Source organism: Leptodactylus fuscus, chromosome 6 (genome assembly GCF_031893055.1).
Source record: "Leptodactylus fuscus isolate aLepFus1 chromosome 6, aLepFus1.hap2, whole genome shotgun sequence".
NCBI lineage: Eukaryota > Metazoa > Chordata > Amphibia > Anura > Leptodactylidae > Leptodactylus > Leptodactylus fuscus.
The window spans coordinates 145,171,631-145,192,305 of record NC_134270.1 but is presented as its reverse complement, the minus strand read 5'-3'; the positions used below and the strand labels follow the sequence as shown (position 1 = coordinate 145,192,305).

At 45.8% G+C, this 20,675-nt stretch overlaps 1 protein-coding gene and 1 long non-coding RNA gene across 2 annotated transcripts in view; one reads left to right on the top strand and one right to left on the bottom strand.

Moving 5' to 3' along the window:
* The window catches only part of LOC142208785 (uncharacterized), a 176,942-nt gene extending 173,720 nt beyond the window's left edge, over positions 1-3,222 (top strand). Inside the window, exon 4 of the long non-coding RNA XR_012716909.1 lies at positions 3,191-3,222. This is a non-coding gene — a long non-coding RNA (uncharacterized LOC142208785). The remainder of the gene's footprint in view (positions 1-3,190) is intronic.
* The window catches only part of EMILIN3 (elastin microfibril interfacer 3), a 200,900-nt gene that overhangs the window by 1,026 nt on the left and 179,199 nt on the right, over positions 1-20,675 (bottom strand). The window lies entirely within an intron of this gene.

Below are 20,675 nucleotides of genomic sequence, written 5' to 3'. Positions count from 1 at the left end.
ATGCTCCACTTTGGGTCCCCAAAAACTGTGCTGAAAAACTTGGCTTATACTCGAGTATATACAGTATATGTATGCTCCACAGTAGGCCCCCTCACACAATATTATATGCTCAACAGCAGGCCCTCCTGAAACATTATTATATTATTATTATTATTATTATTATTATTATTATTATTATTATTATTATATGCTCCACAGTTGATCCCCCAACACAGTATTATATGCTCCACAGCAGGCATGTCAAACATGCGCCCTCGGGCCGCATGCGGCCCTTTACAGGCATATCTGTGGCCCGCACAAAAGTCTCAAACTTTGTCTCTAAAGTTTAGAGACATAGTTTGGGACTTTTGTGCTGGCCACAGATGTACAAAACTCACGCTGCTACTCGCTGTGCAGACGTGATGTTACGTGATGATGTCACATCGTGTCAACAACTGTTAGCGCACGAGAGAGAGAGAGAGTGCGGCGGGGGAGTGAGGACTCGGAGTCGTCGGAGAAGGTAAGTTTAATGTGTGTACACATAGAGGTGGAACATGAAACTGGGGGCAGATGAAGGAGGGGACGGCCTGACACTGGGCGCAGAGATGGAGAGGACATGAATCTGGGGGCAGAGATGGGGGGCATGAATCTTGGGGCAGAGATGGAGGGACATGAATCTGGGGGCAGAGATGGAGGGACATGAATCTGGGGGCAGAGATGGAGGGACATGAATCTGGGGGCAGAGATGGAGGTACATGAATCTGGGGGCGGAGATGGAGGGACATGAATCTGGGGGCAGAGATGGAGGGACATGAATCTGGGGGCAGAAATGGAGGGACATGAATCTGGGGGCAGCAAAGGAGGGACATGAATCTGGGGGCAGAGATGGAGGGACATGAATCTGGGGGCAGAGATGGAGGGACATGAATCTGGGGCAGAGATGGAGGGACATGAATCTGGGGGCAGAGATGGAGGGACATGAATCTGGGGCAGAGATGGAGGGACATGAATCTGGGGCAGAGATGGAGGGGGGACATGAATCTTGGGGCAGAAATGAAGGGGGACATGAATATGGGGGCACAGATGGAGGGGGGACATGAATATGGGGGCAGATATGGGGGGGCATGAATCTGGGGGGCAGAAATGGTGGATATGAATCTGGGGGTCAGAGATGGGGAGACATGAATCTGGGGGCAGAGATGGAGAGGACATGAATCTGGGGGCAGAGATGGAGGGGACATGAAACTGGGGGCAGAGATGGAGGGGGGACATGAAACTGGGGGCAGATGAAGGGTGTATATGTAAACAGATAATTTTCTTTTATGAAACTAACAAAATCTTCTCAGAGAACAAGGCTGACTGATCACCACTTATCATCTTTGATCAAAGTAGGCACTGCGTTGTCATTAACATGTTGGTGCTATATAAATAAAAAAAATTATTATTATTATTATTATTATTATTATTATTATTATTATTATTATTATGTCCCATGAAGAGCAACCGGGTGTCCTCCTTTTGAATGCAGGCACTGATAACTTATGTCATCATGCCTGCGTTGGGGCAGAGGATACACTCTGCAGTCAGACTGCGGCCTACACACAGCTGAAAGAAACGATCGCCATAGGTTTGCCATCACATGCCATGAAGTATGAGGAAATTCAGATTCGATGCAAATCGAATATTTTCTGAAATTCAGACCAAATTCCACTTCAGCAGCTTTTATTCGCTCATCTCTAATATATATATGTGCGTGTGTGCGTGTGTGTTTTACAAATGTAATTTTTTTTCTATATTTCACATTCTAGCAAATCCCATCCACTTTGCTATGAATGTAAAACACAGCTTTTTTTCCGCAGAAATTTCCACTGTAGGCAAACTGCGGCTTATACATAACCTGGGTCCCCAGCCTACAGAGTTTCTGGGACTATATATTGATAACTTATCCATTAGATAGGTCATCAATAAGTCATAAGTAGGGTCTGACACCTAGGACTGCCAATAATCAGTTGGTTAAAGAGGCCAAAGTGCTTGGGTGAGCACAGTGTCGTATATACGTAGAAAAAAGTTTGTGCTTAGTTTGTAGCCTAACCCCATTCACCTGGCTAGGACTTTGCTGCTATATCATGTGCCAGATTAAGCTGATAGATATATGCTAAATTTAGAAAAATTAGTTTTGGCCACTTCCCCAGATTTCCCAAAAAGATTGGATTCTTTCTGAATTAATTCACAGCAAATAACATTAAAAAAAGCTATTTCCTGGCTACAGAGAGTCTGTATAGTGGTGTACAATATTGTGTCCGTACTGTTGACCACCCATACAGTGACCCAGTGGCGGAGTGCGGAGGTGTCAGCAGTGTGTGGAGCACATAGAGTCATCCTGTGGCAGAGAGTGGAGGTGTCAGTAGTGTGAGAAAGCCATACAGTCACCCAGTGGCAGGGCGTAGAAGTGATAGTAACAAGAGTCGATCATACCCTGATCCAGTGGCAGAGTGTAGAGTTTACAGCAGCCTTAGGAGGCCATACAGTAACCAAGTGACAGAGAAAGGAGATTGCAGCAGCGTGAGGAGGCCATACAGCAACCCAGTGGCAGAGTGTGGAGGTTGCAGCAGCATAAGGAGGTCATACAATAACCCAGTGGGAGAGTGTGGAGGTTGCAGGAACCCTCTGAGGCCATATAGTAACCAAGTGGCAGAGTGAGGAGATTGCAGCAGTGTTAGGAGGCCATACAGTTACCCAATGGCAAAGTGTGGAGTTTAGAGCAGCCTTATGTGGCCATACAGTGACCCAGGGGCAGAGTGTGGAGATTGTAGCAGCCTTATGAGGCAAAACAGTGACACAGTGGCCGAGTAGAGAGGTAGCAGCAGCGTGAGGAGGGGGTACAGTGACCCAATGGAGGAGTGTGGAGGATAAAACAGCCTTATGAGGCCATACAACAAACCAGTGGTAGAGTGTGCAGTTGAGGAAGAGAGAGAAGGCCATAAAGTGTCCCAGTGGTAGAGTATGGAGATTGCAGCAGCCTTATGAGACCATACAGTGAGTGTGGAGGTTGAATCAGCCATATGAGGCAAAACAGTGACCCAGTGGCAGAGTGTGGAGGTGGCAGCAGCATGAGGAGGCCATATAGTGACCCAGTGGCAGAGTGTGAAAGTTAAAGCAGCCTTATGAGGCCATACAGTAACCCAGTGGCTAAGGGTGGAAGTTGCAGCAGCATGAAGAGGCCATACAGTGACCCAATGGCAGAGTGTGGAGGTTGAAGCAGCCTTATTAGGCCATACAGTAACCCACTGATAGAATGTGGAGGTTGAGGCAGTGTAAGAAGGCCATACAGTGAATATGGTGATTGCAGCAGCATACAGTAACTAAGTGGCAAAGTGAAGAGAATGCAGTAGTGTGAGGAGGCCATAGAGTTACCCAATGTTAGATTGTGGAAGTTAGAGCAACCTTATGTGGCCATACAATGACCCAGTGGCAGAGTGTGAAGATTGCAGTAGCCTTAGGCCCCGTTCCCACGGAGTAACATGCCGCTTATTCTGACACATAAACACGTGTCAGTGTGATCGCTTCAAAACAGATCCCATTGACCTCAATGGGTGCCGTCTTACGCATGCTACACATTGAAATCAATGGGTTAAAAATCCTCCCATTGTTTTCAATGTGTAGCACGTGTAAGACGGCACCCATTGAATTCAATGGGATCTGTTTTAAAGCGATCACTCAACACGTGTTTACGTGTTAGAATGAGCGGTGTGTTATTCTGTGGGAACAGGGCCTTATGAGGCAAAACAATGACACAGTGGCAGAGTATGGAGATTGCAGAAGCGAAGGTGTCAGCAGTGTGTGGAGCACATAGAGTCATCCTGTGGCAGAGAGTGGAGGTGTCAGTAGCGTGAGAAAGCCATACAGTCACCCAGTGGCAGGGCGTAGAAGTGATAGTAACAAGAGTCGATCATACCCTGATCCAGTGGCAGAGTGTAGAGTTTACAGCAGCCTTAGGAGGCCATACAGTAACCAAGTGACAGAGAAAGGAGATTGCAGCAGCGTGAGGAGGCCATACAGCAACCCAGTGGCAGAGTGTGGAGGTTGCAGCAGCATAAGGAGGTCATACAATAACCCAGTGGGAGAGTGTGGAGGTTGCAGGAACCCTCTGAGGCCATATAGTAACCAAGTGGCAGAGTGAGGAGATTGCAGCAGTGTTAGGAGGCCATACAGTTACCCAATGGCAAAGTGTGGAGTTTAGAGCAGCCTTATGTGGCCATACAGTGACCCAGGGGCAGAGTGTGGAGATTGTAGCAGCCTTATGAGGCAAAACAGTGACACAGTGGCCGAGTAGAGAGGTAGCAGCAGCGTGAGGAGGGGGTACAGTGACCCAATGGAGGAGTGTGGAGGATAAAGCAGCCTTATGAGGCCATACAACAAACCAGTGGTAGTATACAAAAAGAGAAAAACATGGCCCGCACATCCCAATCTTATACATTGATCTAGTAGTGCTTCTCAGCAAATTCTACAATACTGAACATGAGGTTCTTAGTATACATATTGATCAAGGTGTATAAGCCCACTAGCCACTTCACGGCGACCTCTTTATAGTGGGTCCCTACTCTACTGGGTGTGGTGCCGCACAGCGACCGCCACAACCGCAACACGGCGCCCACAGGGCGAGCGACCCAGCGGTGTTGCGTGGTGTCTGCTGCTTCTGTGGTGCGGTGCCCATGGGGCGGCGCAGCCCGGAGCCCTGGGGGCTTGGTCTGGTGGCAGGGGTGTTGCCGGACCGCTGGGTCGCTCGCCCTGTGGGCGCCGTGTTGCGGTTGTGGCGGTCGCTGTGCGGCACCACACCCAGTAGAGTAGGGACCCACTATAAAGAGGTCGCCGTGAAGTGGCTAGTGGGCTTATACACCTTGATCAATATGTATACTAAGAACCTCATGTTCAGTATTGTAGAATTTGCTGAGAAGCACTACTAGATCAATGTATAAGATTGGGATGTGCGGGCCATGTTTTTCTTTTTTTGTATATTTCCGGTAAGTTTCTTCCTTCACCATTTTTTTTGTTTTGCCATGGTACCAGCACTCCCCCCATTTTGCCCAGGTGTTTTTAATTAGCAGGAGACTGCAAAAAGGGACCCACCTACTAGCTCTCAGTCCTCTGACTGGGGCAATATGGTAAGGTGAATTTTTGAGATCTTTTCACATGGTGTGGTGTTGCGTGGTGTCTGCTGCTTCTGTGGTGCGGTGCCCATGGGGCGGCGCGGCCCGGAGCCCTGGGGGCTTGGTCTGGTGGCAGGGGTGTTGCCGGACCGCTGGGTCGCTCGCCCTGTGGGCGCCGTGTTGCGGTTGTGGCGGTCGCTGTGCGGCACCACACCCAGTAGAGTAGGGACCCACTATAAAGAGGTCGCCGTGAAGTGGCTAGTGGGCTTATACACCTTGATCAATATGTATACTAAGAACCTCATGTTCAGTATTGTAGAATTTGCTGAGAAGCACTACTAGATCAATGTATAAGATTGGGATGTGCGGGCCATGTTTTTCTTTTTTTGTATATTTCCGGTAAGTTTCTTCCTTCACCATTTTTTTTGTTTTGCCATGGTACCAGCACTCCCCCCATTTTGCCCAGGTGTTTTTAATTAGCAGGAGACTGCAAAAAGGGACCCACCTACTAGCTCTCAGTCCTCTGACTGGGGCAATATGGTAAGGTGAATTTTTGAGATCTGTTCACATGGTGTGGTGTTGCGTGGTGTCTGCTGCTTCTGTGGTGCGGTGCCCATGGGGCGGCGCGGCCCGGAGCCCTGGGGGCTTGGTCTGGTGGCAGGGGTGTTGCCGGACCGCTGGGTCGCTCGCCCTGTGGGCGCCGTGTTGTGGTTGTGGCGGTCGCTGTGCGGCACCACACCCAGTAGAGTAGGGACCCACTATAAAGAGGTCGCCGTGAAGTGGCTAGTGGGCTTATACACCTTGATCAATATGTATACTAAGAACCTCATGTTCAGTATTGTAGAATTTGCTGAGAAGCACTACTAGATCAATGTATAAGATTGGGATGTGCGGGCCATGTTTTTCTTTTTTTGTATAAACCAGTGGTAGAGTGTGCAGTTGAGGAAGAGAGAGAAGGCCATAAAGTGTCCCAGTGGTAGAGTATGGAGATTGCAGCAGCCTTATGAGACCATACAGTGAGTGTGGAGGTTGAATCAGCTATATGAGGCAAAACAGTGACCCAGTGGCAGAGTGTGGAGGTGGTAGCAGCATGAGGAGGCCATATAGTGACCCAGTGGTAGAGTGTGGAAGTTGCAGCAGCATATAGAGGCCATACAGTGACCCAGTAGTAAAGTGTGGAGGTGGCAGCAGTGTGAGTAGTCCACAAAGTGGCAAGTTTATATTATATTGGGGTAGCAACAGCCTTAATAGGCCAAACAGTTACCCAGTGGCGGAGTGAGGAGGTGTCAGCAGTGTAAGAAGGCCATACAGTGACCCAGTGACAGAGTGTGGAGTTTGCAGCAGCCTTATGAGGCCATACAGTGAGCCAGTGGTGGAGTGAGGAGGTGTCAGCAGCGTAAGAAGGCCATACAGTGACCCAGTGGCAGAGTGTGGAGGTGGCAGCAGCGTGACAAGGCCATACAGTGACCCAATGGCAGAGTGTGGAGGTTGAAGCAGCCTTATTAGGCCATACAGTAACCCACTGATAGAATGTGGAGGTTGAGGCAGTGTAAGAAGGCCATACAGTGAATATGGTGATTGCAGCAGCATACAGTAACTAAGTGGCAAAGTGAAGAGAATGCAGTAGTGTGAGGAGGCCATAGAGTTACCCAATGTTAGATTGTGGAAGTTAGAGCAACCTTATGTGGCCATACAATGACCCAGTGGCAGAGTGTGAAGATTGCAGTAGCCTTAGGCCCCGTTCCCATGGAGTAACATGCCACTTATTCTGACACATAAACACCTGTCAGTGTGATCGCTTCAAAACAGATCCCATTGACCTCAATGGGTGCCGTCTTACGCATGCTACACATTGAAATCAATGGGTTAAAAATCCTCCCATTGTTTTCAATGTGTAGCACGTGTAAGACGACACCCATTGAATTCAATGGGATCTGTTTTAAAGCAATCACTCAACACGTGTTTACGTGTTAGAATGAGCGGTGTGTTATTCTGTGGGAACAGGGCCTTATGAGGCAAAACAATGACACAGTGGCAGAGTATAGAGATTGCAGAAGCCTTATGAGACCATACAGTGACCCAGTGGCAGAGTGTAGAGGTGGCAGCAGCGTGAGGAGGCTATACAATGACCCAGTGACAGAGTGTGGAGATTACAATAGCCTTATGAAACCATACAGTGACCCAGTGTAAAGAGTGTGGAGATTGCAGAAGCCTTATGAGACCATACAGTAAGCCAGTGGTAGAGTGCAGAAGGTAAAGCAGCTTGAGGAGCACATACAGTCACCCAGTGACAGAGTGTAGAGGTGGCAGCAGCGTAAGTAAGCCACGAAGTGGCAAGTTGATATAATGTGGAGGTAAAACAGCCTTAGGAGGCCATATAGTTACCCAGTGGCAGAATGAATAGGTTTCATCAGCATTAGGAGATCATACAGTGACCCAGTGGCAGAGTGCAGAGTTTAGAGCAGCGTGAGGAGCCCATACAGTCAGCTAATGGCAGAGAGCGGAAGTGGCAGCAGCATGAGTAAATCACACAGTGGCAAGGTGGTATAATGTGGAGGTAGCAACAGTCTTAGGAGGCTATACAGTGACCCAGTGGCAGAATAAAGAGGTGGAATAAGCATGAGGAGCCCATACAGTCATTCAGTGGCACAGTGCAGAGGTGGCAGCAGTATGAGTAGGCCACAGAGCCGCAAGTTGATTTAATGTGGTGGTAGCAACAGCCTTAGGAGGCCATACAGTGACCCACTGGCAGAGTGTGGTGAGGCAGCATGGAATATTTAATCTGTTGCATCAAGCATTGGTGGGTGGAAAGCCTGACTGATCCACACCTGATCCATCTTTGCAAATGTGAGTCTATCCAAATCTTGGGTGGACAGGCGAGTTCTCCTTAGAATAACTATGGCCCACACTGCACTAAATACCTGCTCTGATGACATACTACTGGCTGGGCAATACAGCTTTTCCAGGGCAAACTTGGCCAGTTTCGGCCACAAATCCAATTTGGCTGCCCAGGAGTCCAGCGTATTTTCGATAATGGGTGGCAGGGTGCACTCTAAGGGTGCATTCACACTGAGTAAACGCTAGCTTATTCTGAACGTAAAACACGTTCAGAATAAGCGGCGTCTAAAGCAGCTCCATTCATTTCTATGGGAGCCGGGATACGAGCGCTCCCCATAGAAATGAATGGGCTGCTTCTTTCACTCCGTGCAGTCCCATTGAAGTGAATGGGGAGTGCCGGCGTATACGGCAAGCTCTGCTCATGCAGGAGCGTACACGCCGGCACTCCCCATTCACTTCAATGGGACTGCACGGAGTAAAAGAAGCAGCCCATTCATTTCTATGGGGAGCGCTCGTATCCCGGCTCCCATAGAAATGAATGGAGCTGCTTTAGACGCCGCTTATTCTGAACGTGTTTTACGTTCAGAATAAGCTAGCGTTTACTCAGTGTGAATGCACCCTAAGTATGGCATTACCTGCTGGACAACACCATTTTTTCCAGTTGTCGGTTACCATGGTTCTGATTTTAAGTTCTCTTGGAGAAAGCAAGGATTCGATTTCTTGATTTAGACTACAAAGGAGTTCCTTCCGTGAGTAAATTCATTCGCCCAGGCAAACGAGGTGTAGAACAGCATGATACTGCTGTGCTCTGCACATGTGGTATGCTGGAGGAGCAATGGGAGTTGTGCCTGCAGTAGAGGTGGACGATGCAGTGGAGGATGAGGCAGACATTTCAGTACCAATGACATTAGAACGTGGAGGCAGAAGCTGCGTCACCTGTCCAAGTTGCTGGTGTGTCTGGGCAGGCAACACATTTACCCAGGGGGCCATAAATGACATATATCGTCCTTGATCGTAGTTACAGCTCCATACGTCAGCACCGATGTAGACTTTAGCAGACACCAACTGGTTCAAGGACTGGCCTACCTTCTGAAATGACGAAAGAAAATGAAGAAATGACGGCTTGGGACTTTCCACCCCAGCTCAATATAAGCCATCAGTTCTCTGAAAGGTGCAGAGTCCATCAATTGGAGAGGGAATGACTGCAGCACCAGTAACTGGGACAGGAGCACGTTCAGCTTCTGCACTGTTGGAGTTCATGCATACTGTTGTCTCTCAAATATAGATTCTCTGATCGATTGCTGACACAATAACTGACTAGAAGGACACACAGCTTCCTTCGGCTGAGGTAATGGAACCTTGACTGCCTGAAATGGGGTGCGTGCCACTGGGTAATTACAAAGGTTCCTGCGGCAGGCTGGACCACCATATTGGACTCACAGCTCTCTCAGCTCTTTTATGGTGCCGCTGCATATGTGGATGCAGGTCTGTGATGCCAACATTGGTACCCTGGCAATGCTTTACATTCTGCCCACAGATTGAACATATATGGCCATGTTCACCTCCCCTGCTTTTTAACAAAACACTGCCACACACTCCGCACTAACTGAATGCTACAATCACAGCCTCCACGAACCCCTGCATCACTGCTTTCTGGGCAGGTAGGCTGCTGCAAAGCGAGTGGTCTATTCCAGGCCCGTTTGGCACCTGACCTCCTACTTCTGACACCCTGCTGACCCCGCCGCCGCCTTATGTTTAAGCTGCCACCCTCTTCTTCCAATGACGATGAAGACCCTTCATCACCTAATTACGATCTGCTACATCGTTGTCCATTAATGTCTGCAGGTCACTCATGTTCTCCTCTGTGCCAGGAACTTCACAGCTTGCAACTACAACTCCTACCACAAACTCTTCATGACTACTTGCCCGCCTATCATAGGTTAGCGGTGGATGTCTCTTCTAGATCTTGGCTGGGCACTAGCTGCTGACTGTTCCGTAGTAGGTCATCCTCATTGTATAGCGGCTCTGAGCCCACAGCATAAAGTATTTCTCTAACTGAGGGAACAGAAAATTACAGAGGCAGGTTGAGGACACGTGAGGGTACAGGACTCTTCGCTGGGGGTGTCTGATGTTACTTGGGATTAAGTGGATAACCTAGTCAACCAGTCTACAACCATTGGGTTGCTGGTCAAGACATGATACTTGACACTAGGACCTCAGGCCTCTCTAAGTGGCCCCTGTTGCCACGTCCCCTTACTCTGCTGCGACCTGTGCCTGCGCCAGAAACATTTAGTCCTGTGACCCTCCCCTGTGCATGGCCTGCTGCTTCTCTGTCTGACATACTGTTAATTCAAAAAAATGTAATTGCAAGTTAATACAAGGCAAAAAGGAATGTAATTTTCTACCTTGAAGATAATAAGCCCCTGGATGATCATTCAGTTTTTTGCTGTACTGCAATGTAACAGGTTTGTTGTTTCACCTTGAACACACAGGTATGAGTAATGAGCAGCAGTATAATAGCAGTGAGCGCTGCAATGTATATTAGGATTCTTTCTGTTAATGATGCCACAACCACCTCATATTCTTGTTTGATTTCCTCCCTATACGTTCCCTACACTTGTAATTCTCTTTCCCGGAACTTCTATCCATTTCCTATCACTATCTCAAGCTCCTGCTGATGTCTGTCTCTGCTGATGTCTGTCTCTGCTGATGTCTATCTCTGCTGTAAGAGTGGTGTGAAATGACTGTACCTAAAATGGCCGCCGGTTTTTATAGGGCTGTGACATCACAGGGGCGGCTGGTTGCTGCTTCACTACACACTTGGCTTTCCCAGAGTGCCCCTTTTCTTAACATGTGCAGCGGCCATTTTATTTAAAAAAATGTGATTTAATGCATCGAAGAGTGAAGAAATCCTGATTCTCGGCAACACAAAGATTCCCTGAAATTCAGATCGAATGCCACTTCTGCAGAATCGATTCACTCACCCCTAGAAGCTGATGTCATGGACACAGGGAGGAGGCCGTGAAGTTTATAAATGTCATGATATAAGGAGTGTAGAGGTAGCAATCACTATAGGGCCCTGGTGCCTAAGGGGACCCAAAAGGCCACTCTAAAATTTAAAGAGGACCTTTCATGGTCCGGGGCACAGGCAGTTCTATATACTGCTGGAAAGCCGACAGTGCACTGAATTCAGCTCAGTGTCAGCTTTCCCGATCTGTGCCCTGGGTAAAGAGCTAGCGGTCCCGGTACCATAGCTCTTTACAGTCAGAAGGGCGTTCCTGACAGTCAGTCAGGTACGTCCTTCTCCACAGCAGCACCAATAGCGCTGTACAGTGTGAGCGGGGAGGAACGCTCCCTCCCTCTGCTCACAGTGCTCGTCCATAGACAAGTATTATCAGGAGGGGAGGGGGCGTTCCTCCCCGCTCACACTGTACAGCGCGATAGGCGCTGCTGTGAAGAAGGACATACCTGACTGACTGTCAGGAACGCCCTTCTGACTTTAAAGAGCTACGGTACCGGCACCGATAGCTCTTTACCTGGGGCACAGATAGGGAAAGCCAACAGTGCGCTGAATTCAGCGCACTGTTGGCTTTCCAGCAGTATATAGAACTGCCTGTGCCCCAGACCATGAAAGGTCCTCTTTAAGCACCAGTATTATAGATAATACATAGTGGGGCCGTATCAAATAATTTGCATTGTGGCCCAGAAGCCTTACATTACACATTGCCATGACCTATTTGGTCAGCTGATTTGCGGGAGTTCCAGCTGTCAGATTCCCATAATTACATAGTGATCACCTTTCCTAAGAATAAGGTCACAAATATGCAAACCCCAATAAAGTTTTTCACTCTATATATAGAATATAGTTATTGATGGAGTGATGGAACAGAAAATGTATTTATAGTAGGATAGTAGTGTAGGAGGCTTATAGGAATGTAGTGGTGTAAATGATAAGGTTTTTGTACAATAAAGACAGAAGAATATTCAAGTTTACAGGTATTTTATTACAAACCAATTGAATAAAAAAAAAAAAACAAGAAAAAAAAAACACTGAAAAATCAAAGCATGTACCTTTGAGAAGAGTTCAAGATATAATACTGTGAGGAGTTAGCTGTGAAATTCCATCTAGTGGTGAATCAAACAAGTGACAAGTTCAGGTGATGACAGGAAAAAATTGAGCTGTGATATATAGATGTATGTGTGTGATAAGGGCAGAAGGGGTTAATGTAGGGGATATATATAGGTTTTTATGTTTTGGAAAAAGATTTCAGAGTACAATGTAGAGTAAATCATGTCAGGACTCCTTGAAGAGACAATGAGAGTCCTGATTACTCCGCGCACACACAGCGATTGACAGATTGTGTGTATTAGTGTGTGTATGTGTATATGTGTGTGTGTGTACATGAGCTCATCTTTTCTCCCTCCTAGATTCCTGTCCGTTCAGACAAACCTGGTATGAGAAACAGAGGATGCAGCCACCGGCGTAAAGCCACTTCTCAGCCCCTCACTGCAAAATGCTAAAAACTGCCCATACAAGGGGTGTACAGAAAAATGGCTTCCCACCGCTGTAGAAGACAGGGTATCATTTAAAAATACCTGAAGTAGTAGAGAACAATAAAATATCACATCTAGATTTACCGAGAACCGGAGGAGACTCAGATGATTATAAAATGAACATTAACACATCTGGAACCATTTCATACAATTGGAAAAGGTATAAAAAATACAAACCAAAATAATTAAAATTTTTAGATTTGTCATTTATATTTTCACTAGCTATAACCCGCAACTTTGTCCGCTGTCCCCTCACCCTTGCGCGAACAACCTGCAATTCTCCCCGTGGCCCCCCACGGCCCTTTCCTTGCGGCCGGCGCGGGCCCCTCCCACAGGATCGTGGGCCAGGACCCTACAGCCCCGCTGCTGCACCTCCGGGCCTCCCCTTGCCCCCACCCGCGCCCCACGGCTCTCCCCTTACCCCTCACTCGCGTGCCCAGCCCCCTTCCCCCACTTTAGAGATTATAGTCACCTCCTACACTTACCCCTTCCCCCACCACCACCCACCCGTGACCCCGGTTACCCTCCCCCCCTTTGCAAATGTGCAATCTGGACCCCCTCCCACCTACTTACTTTCTGGTGCCAAACCTGGCCCCCTCCCTAACCCCTACCGCCAGCGCCATATGGAGGAGAAAAAAAAACAAAAAAAAACACTACTATCACACTACACTATCACTCTCTGAAATGCATACCGTACAGTCAGAAAAACACCACACATCCATATATTGAAAAAAATATAAATAAAAAATAATGCAATTTTTTTTTTATTATTTCTCCAGCTACAGTTATTCAGGAAAATTTCATATTTTGATTGAAGCAAAGACTTTGGGTGTATTTTGACACATAGTTAAAAATAATACTGTTTGTTTTTTTGTTTTTTTTACATTTTAACACTGTGGTGACATTTCTGCCAACCGTCATAACAAAAACCAAAGGTATATTAAAAAAAAAAAAAAAAAAATCATCCAAGTAAACAGTGAAAGATATAATAATTTGGCAACAAACATTCAAATATATGTAAGTAAGCAGTGTCTACAAGGAAGCTGCATATATGAACCCCCCCTCCCCCAACAAACACTTTAATAACCAAGCGACAATGTAGGCGATGGATGCCAAGAAAGGTCAGAGATGGATGTATTATTGCCCTGCGCAAGAACTTGCTCCAAAGGCCTGAACATTGCCGGGTCAGAATGTCCAATAAAGTGCAGAGGGAGGCGGCAGCATATATGCTACAAGGGTCCACAGAATGGCCGCCCCTCCTTTAATATCAAGGTGCTCCATTTTTTTCTATCCCAACAATAGTAGAAACAGTTGGCAATTTTATAAATGGATTTAGCAGTAAGTGCTAAACGTTCAATAAATATAATTAAAACCAATTACTTTAGGGTAAATTCACACTACAGTTCCCTGCTCTCATGCATTTTCTTGTGCACTTTCTACCATTGTTCACAAGAAAATGGCGCTCGGGCACGTGCAGTAACACTCAGAAGGGAGTGTTACTGCGCATGCCCAATATCTCAAAACGCAGGGATCGAGGCTACAGAGAATGGAGGCGGTTACACCTACGGAGGAGGAGGGAATCACAGGAGCACAAGCAAAGAAGGGGGCGTTAACAAGGTATAACGCAGGGGAGAGCATGATGGCTTGGGGAACGCCCAGGGTGCACAGAGAGGCTCGTTTACATATTGGCTCATTTAGATATTTTCAAAATCTACTAGCAGCACCTGAATAGCTTTATTAAAGGCTATTTAGGCATATCACTATGTAAAAAACATGATTTCCAAATAATAGAGCCCCTTTAACAAAACTATATAATGGAAGAGAAACACAAAGGCAAAAAACTTGATTCATCTTCCTTTTTTTTTACATTAGAGTAAATGGGAATGGGCGCCAGACAGAGGCCTCCTCAGCTTTACAGTTTTCTCTCCAGGAGCTGTGTAGCTACATGTGCCAGAAGGTCCAAGTTGCTGAAATTTTCACTGTCAGGAGGAAGAGTGATAGATTCAGCAAGAGCAGAAGATGGTGAAGGAGAGACAGACCGAGGGGGAGTGATAAGCAAAGGTGGAGAGTTAGCCAAAGGAGGAGGGATAGCGGAAGCAGGAGAGAAAGGTGGAGGTAGAGAAGAGGTAGACAGAGTAAGCCTCATCGATGAATTAGGAAAGGTAGATGGGGGGGATGAAGGGGGAGTTTCTGCAACATCTTCTGAGCAGCGAGGTCGCTTCTTGGGCTGCTGTGAAAATGTGCCATCTTCTTCTTTTCTCATGGCTTGGGCCACATTTTGCCTTATAATGCAATTGGGTGGAAGTGCAACAGTCTTAATTTGATGTGGGATTGTGTAGATCACAGATCTTGTGCTTGTTGGATAAGAGGAAACAACCAACAAGGTTGTCTGCTCCACTTGTGGTCTTGAGGAGTTCTGCGTGGGGGTGCCTGTGGAGTTTTCCAATGTACTTGGAGCATGATCAGGAGACTGGGGGGCTCGGTTTCCCCTTTGAGGGATTTTGACTTGATTAGGGTCTATTCCAGCCGCACTGAGCATGCCTGGCAAGATCCTACGACGAGCATTGATAAACCAGTTGTTAATCTACAGGCGAAGAGAGAAAAGAAATCAGTCATATTATTACATGTCCAAGCAATATTATAGCTTTACAACTGTCAAAAAAACTAATCATGCTCTAAAATGGTTGTCAGATTAAAATTCAATCTCCCCCCACACACATTGCACCACTCTTACCCTTAGGTTTTGTCTGGTATTGCAGCACAGCTCCATTCACTGTAATGAGGCCAATCTGCAATACCAGATACAGGCTGATGACAAGAGTGGAGCTATTTAGGGGTTGTGTTTGTATTCACTTTTTACCTGCTCTCTATAGAAGCATATGGAAACAGTAAAAGAAATAAATAAACCCAAATTAACTTGTAGTTTTTGTTAGATTTGCCTGTTTCGTTATGGCTAAGATCTATGTATTATATAGTATGTATGTTTTAGGAGGGATCAGACGACCCCACTTTTAGCCACCCCACTGGGGAAAGATTAGTACAACAGGTCGCCCTCTGCACAACATCACCTACCATTAGCAAAGAACACAGTCATGTGACAAAACCTTTTGGATCAATCATTTGCTGTAGAAATATCGGCTTCCTGCCACACCATTATAAAATGTGAACATGGCCTTTACTACCAACAGCTAAAGAGAGGGAAATCCCTCCAGAAAACAAGCCCTCATCCTAAACAAGTGGCTTCTGATAGGAAGACTCAGAACTGCTATATGACAGCACAAATAAGTGTATACACTATGTATTTTTAGTGGTCAGTGTTGGAATTCTGTAAGGTGTGTGTGACCTGAGATATAGCACGGCCCGCAATTTATGGTAAGTGTTATAGGACAAAAACTTTTAGAATTTTACCTGTGTCTTTGTCAGTCCAGTTTGTTGTACAAAAAATCCTTTTTCTTCTTCAGTAGGATAGGCATTGAGCATGTGCTCACCTAGCCAGTCACAAAGAACTTTCACAGCCTCTTTGGGCAGATTTCCTCTGCGCTTCCCTGTGGCAGATGGTGATTCAGGTGGTGATTCAGGTGGTGATTGTTCGTCGCTGCTTTCTCCTCTTTCTGACGGAATGTTTCCCGATTCTTCACCTTTTGCTGGAACATTTTTTCTTTTTCTTTTCGTTGCAGTGTTGTTCTTGCCTTTTTCTGCAGGTTGACTATTCTTGCTGCTCTCTCCTTCATCTGGATTATTACTTGTGTCTTCTCTTTCAGTTTCATTATTTATGTGATCAGTCTGATCCTCCTCTTTCTTGACCGATTCTGTAATGCAAGACAAGGGGAGTCAAACAATGGTACAAATCTATATATAATAGCATTTATGATGTTTATGTGTAATATAATCATCTAAATAATAATAAAATATTAGAAAAGGTTATTACTAAGTGCTGCACATGATGGGTCAGTTTAGGGTAGAAAAGTTAAAAAAAAAAAATCAAATAATAATATTTATTAGAATTATATATATATATATATATATATATATATATATACAAACACACAAAAAAATTGCAGGGCACTCCGCACACAGCACAAGGGCATGGAAAAACCCTAAAGGGCAATACTAGTATAAAAACACCTAATATGCTAAATATAGAGCTAATTTTTTTATACAAATTTGATCAGATGAAGCCCACCAGCCACGACAAGGCGACCTCATTTAGATGGGAACCTACACTAAACAGACATACCTCTCTTGGACCTGGATAGGTCTACAGTGTGAACACAGGGTGAGTAGGGTCCACACTGTAAACCTATCCAGGTCCAAGAGAGGTATGTCTATTTAGTGTAGGTTACCATCTAAATGAGGTCGCCTTGTCGTGGCTGGTGGGCTTCATCTGATCAAATCTGTATAACCAATTAACTCTATATTATTTAGCATATTAGGTGTTTTTATACTAGTATTGCCCTTTAGGGTTTTTCCATGCCCTTGTGCTGTGTGCGGAGTGCCCTGCATTTTTTTGTATTATATATATATCGCTTCACAGTGAGCACCTGTTCACACTGGGATGTGCAAAAACCTGACAGGTGTAAACACAGCAGCGCCGTACCTCCCATGAGGCGACCTGAAGCGACCGCTTCAGGCGGCACTATTCCAGGGCCCCGGGGAGAGCGGCATTTTTGCTGACCTAAGCCAGTCCAGGACAAGCTGTCCTGGACTGGCTTATGGTCACAATCACTGAGCAGTGGATTGGGGATCCAGTGGCCGCCCCTCACGCTCAGGCAGAGAGCAGGTCCTCTCCGTGCCTGCTCTCTGCCTGCTAAAGACGCCCGCTCCGCTCGGCCCCGCCCCCTCAGCTCGGCCCCACCTCTTCCGCGTGACAAACACACACACACACCCCGGCTCCACCCCCTCCTCTGGGGGGGGGGGGGCGGCTTTCTGATGTCTGCCTCAGGCGGCAGAAACAAATGGTTCACCCCTGAAACACAGCAGTAGTTGAATGCATCCCACACAATGGCTGCCTCCTGGGAGTGTATGGGGCCATTCTGCCCAATCTATGTCTGCAAGTATCTAAAAGAACTGAACCCTGCAATATTTAATTTCATGTTGCAGGAAAAATAGGGATGGTTAGTATAAATCACTTTTAATATATATATATATATATATATATATATATATATATATATATATATATATGGGCGAGTTCACACCACCACCCGATCTCCATTTTGTGGGTTTCCGTTTTCTGTTGGCAGAAGACGGAAAGCCGGAATTCAGTGTCCGCTGGTGAGCGCCTTCTGCTCTCCGCGGCTAAACAATTTTTTTTAACCAGACACTAAGACCTATATGTCCGACTTTGTGTCCAGTTTAAAAAAAATTGGTTTTGCTGCAGACAGCAGAAGGCGCTCACGGCCAGACACTTTGCAAACCCATTTCAGTCTCCTGTTTAGTTTCTCGGGCAGGAAACGGAAATCTGCAAAATGAACACCGGGCACTGGTGTGAACCCACCCTTATAAATATAAATTATATTAGATTTCCAAAAATATAGATATTTTTAAAATTTACAAAAATAGTTGTTCAGCTATTACAAAAAAACAAATTAAAAAAAATATTCTATGCTCAAAATTCACTCTGTAAAAGACGACACACAGGTATTGTGGGGACATTAGGGACCCTTGTAATAAAAGGGTGGATATGGATAGATACTATCGGCCAAATCAGACCAAAAAGGAGAGTAGAGAGTCATATACATTAGATTGACAACAGATCACATCACAAATGTCAGCAATACAGTAATAAAGGAACATAAGGTTTTGAAGGTTTTGCATGTCCCCAGGATTGCTTCCTTTACTCCAACTCTTGGCATCCCTCAATAGGCACCACTCCATTATATGGGATACACTTGGATTTTTCTCTCTAGCCTCCAAGGTTCCTGAGTGGTCAGTGCTGGTGTTAGGTTCAGCAGCTGATATAGGAATCTGGCTCTACTTGTGAGGAGGTGGTCCTTGACAGATAAGTACCACCCACCTAACAGTATACATTAGCATATTGAGGGCTGAAACAGCATTGGTTTCTCCCAAACTGTAGGGACTATAGACAGGGTGCCAGAGTCAGCGGAGTGACACTTACTGCAGGATGCAAAGAGTTGGATTTGGTTTAAAGTCCTCTAAAGGGATCTTCCTACTAAGGGCTCGGTCACCATTCGTGCATTTATTCATGGCCACAAACTAGCGCGGTGCATACGATCCCCGCTCCCATTGAAATGATTGGGAGCGTGTACGGCACGCAAAGGGTCACGTGGCATACACGTGCCACATCACGCGGCACGTTACACCGTGTGAACGAGCCCTAACATTCATTGCCTATCTATAGGACATGGAATAAGTGTGTAATGGCAGAGGCACCCTTGATCATGAGGACAAGCATGTAAATGGGGAGAACTATCAGGTATGTACAGTAAGAAAGGAAAAGAAAGAAAAATATGTTGTAATTTGTAGAACAAACCACATTAAAGTATGTAACTGTACATAAGATACATAGAATAAAATGCGTACATCTTTCTATACAGCACTATCAAAATGTCCACATATACATATACTTGCTTGCCTACAGGTGATAAGCCAGCAGCTGTCTTTGATCCTTAGCACACAAGACAATGGGCAGAAGCCTCCCCATGCACACGCACGCATGCACACACACACACACACACACACACACACACACACACACTTCAACCTCCCATCAGCCATTATGGAAGCCACTGACTTGGGAGCTGAAAAATGGTGGCCACAAGGTATCCAAAAGCATATCGGGAACACACATGGTGGAAAGTGCAAGAGATACAATGGAGCAAAGTTTATGGAAAGAAACACATGGGAGCAAAGACACTACAAGCACATGGTCTGGCACAACAGTCCCAAAAACCCATCATCACCCCCTCTACACTATGGAGGTCTTCCATGTTATTGGCTCCCTTATAATACTTAGGGGGGACTTTGATCCTCTTTTCTGGGACCTTCAAAGTAAAGGTCTCCTCACTTACAGGCTGTTTCTTTATAGTTGTGACATTCTCCCCCTCCAGTTGTCACTTCAAACCCCAATCTCTCCCAATATAGCACAGCCCATAATCTGTAGGGGCAGGTAGGCAGATGCTCCACAAGCCTCCCCACAAACTTTGTTGTTTGGTCTTCGCATCAAGAAGATGATCGTCAATGCTTAGCTTAGATAATTTGCAGAATAACAGATAAAGTGCAAAAAAAGTCACCCAAAAACAAAAATCTCCCTTGCAGATCAGAGTGACAGACTATGGAGTGTCCCTTTAAACATCATAGTAAGATACATAAAGCCAAAGACTTACTTTGAGATTTGTCGCCCATGATGATTCCTCTGTGTTCCTTTAGGTGAGCAGAGATGTCTGTCTTACACACAGCTGTTCAATATTTTACTGACTGTTGGAGACATTTTGTGACAGATATAGTGAATTTTAGGGGTGGAGCTTCCTTTGAATATATATCGCAGTGATTGGTCGCCTGGTCTAGAAGTGGAGGAGGCGTTAATTAGTTCTTCAGGTTCTGTCACTTGTATTTCCATTGAATGAAACTTCTATTCGTATTTAACTAACCCTAACCGTATTATAGCCACAGTGAATACACTTAACCCCTCGTTTGCTGGTACTGTACATGAAATGAAGTCTCAGCACATCTAAGAGGCTTCCCTGCAAATTGTGTATTGGCTATGCCCACAACTGCCACATCGTCTCCGGGCTTCAAAATACTTGCCATGTGTAATTTTTGACAATTCTGTCAGTGTTTTTTCATGAATCCTACTCAGCAGCTCATAAAACACAATAGATGCGTTTGCTGTAAAATATGAAATATTTACGTGTAAGATTGTGTTCACAGTCGTACGTTTTGATCAAATGTTATTAAAAATTGAGACCATAAGTAGTTTAAAAAACAGCAGAGATGGTTTCTGTTGCCTGTAGTCTTTGTTCACACCTAACAAAACATGTGACTTTACTTAAAATGGTGGATCAAGGAAAACCTATAGTCTGGAGGAGGTCATCATGTTTTGCCTTGTTTTGTTGTGGTTTTCTGCAAAAAAGATGCCTATGGATTTCTAACACTACAAACGATGTGTGTACAGAGCTCTATAAGCAAGAACGTAAA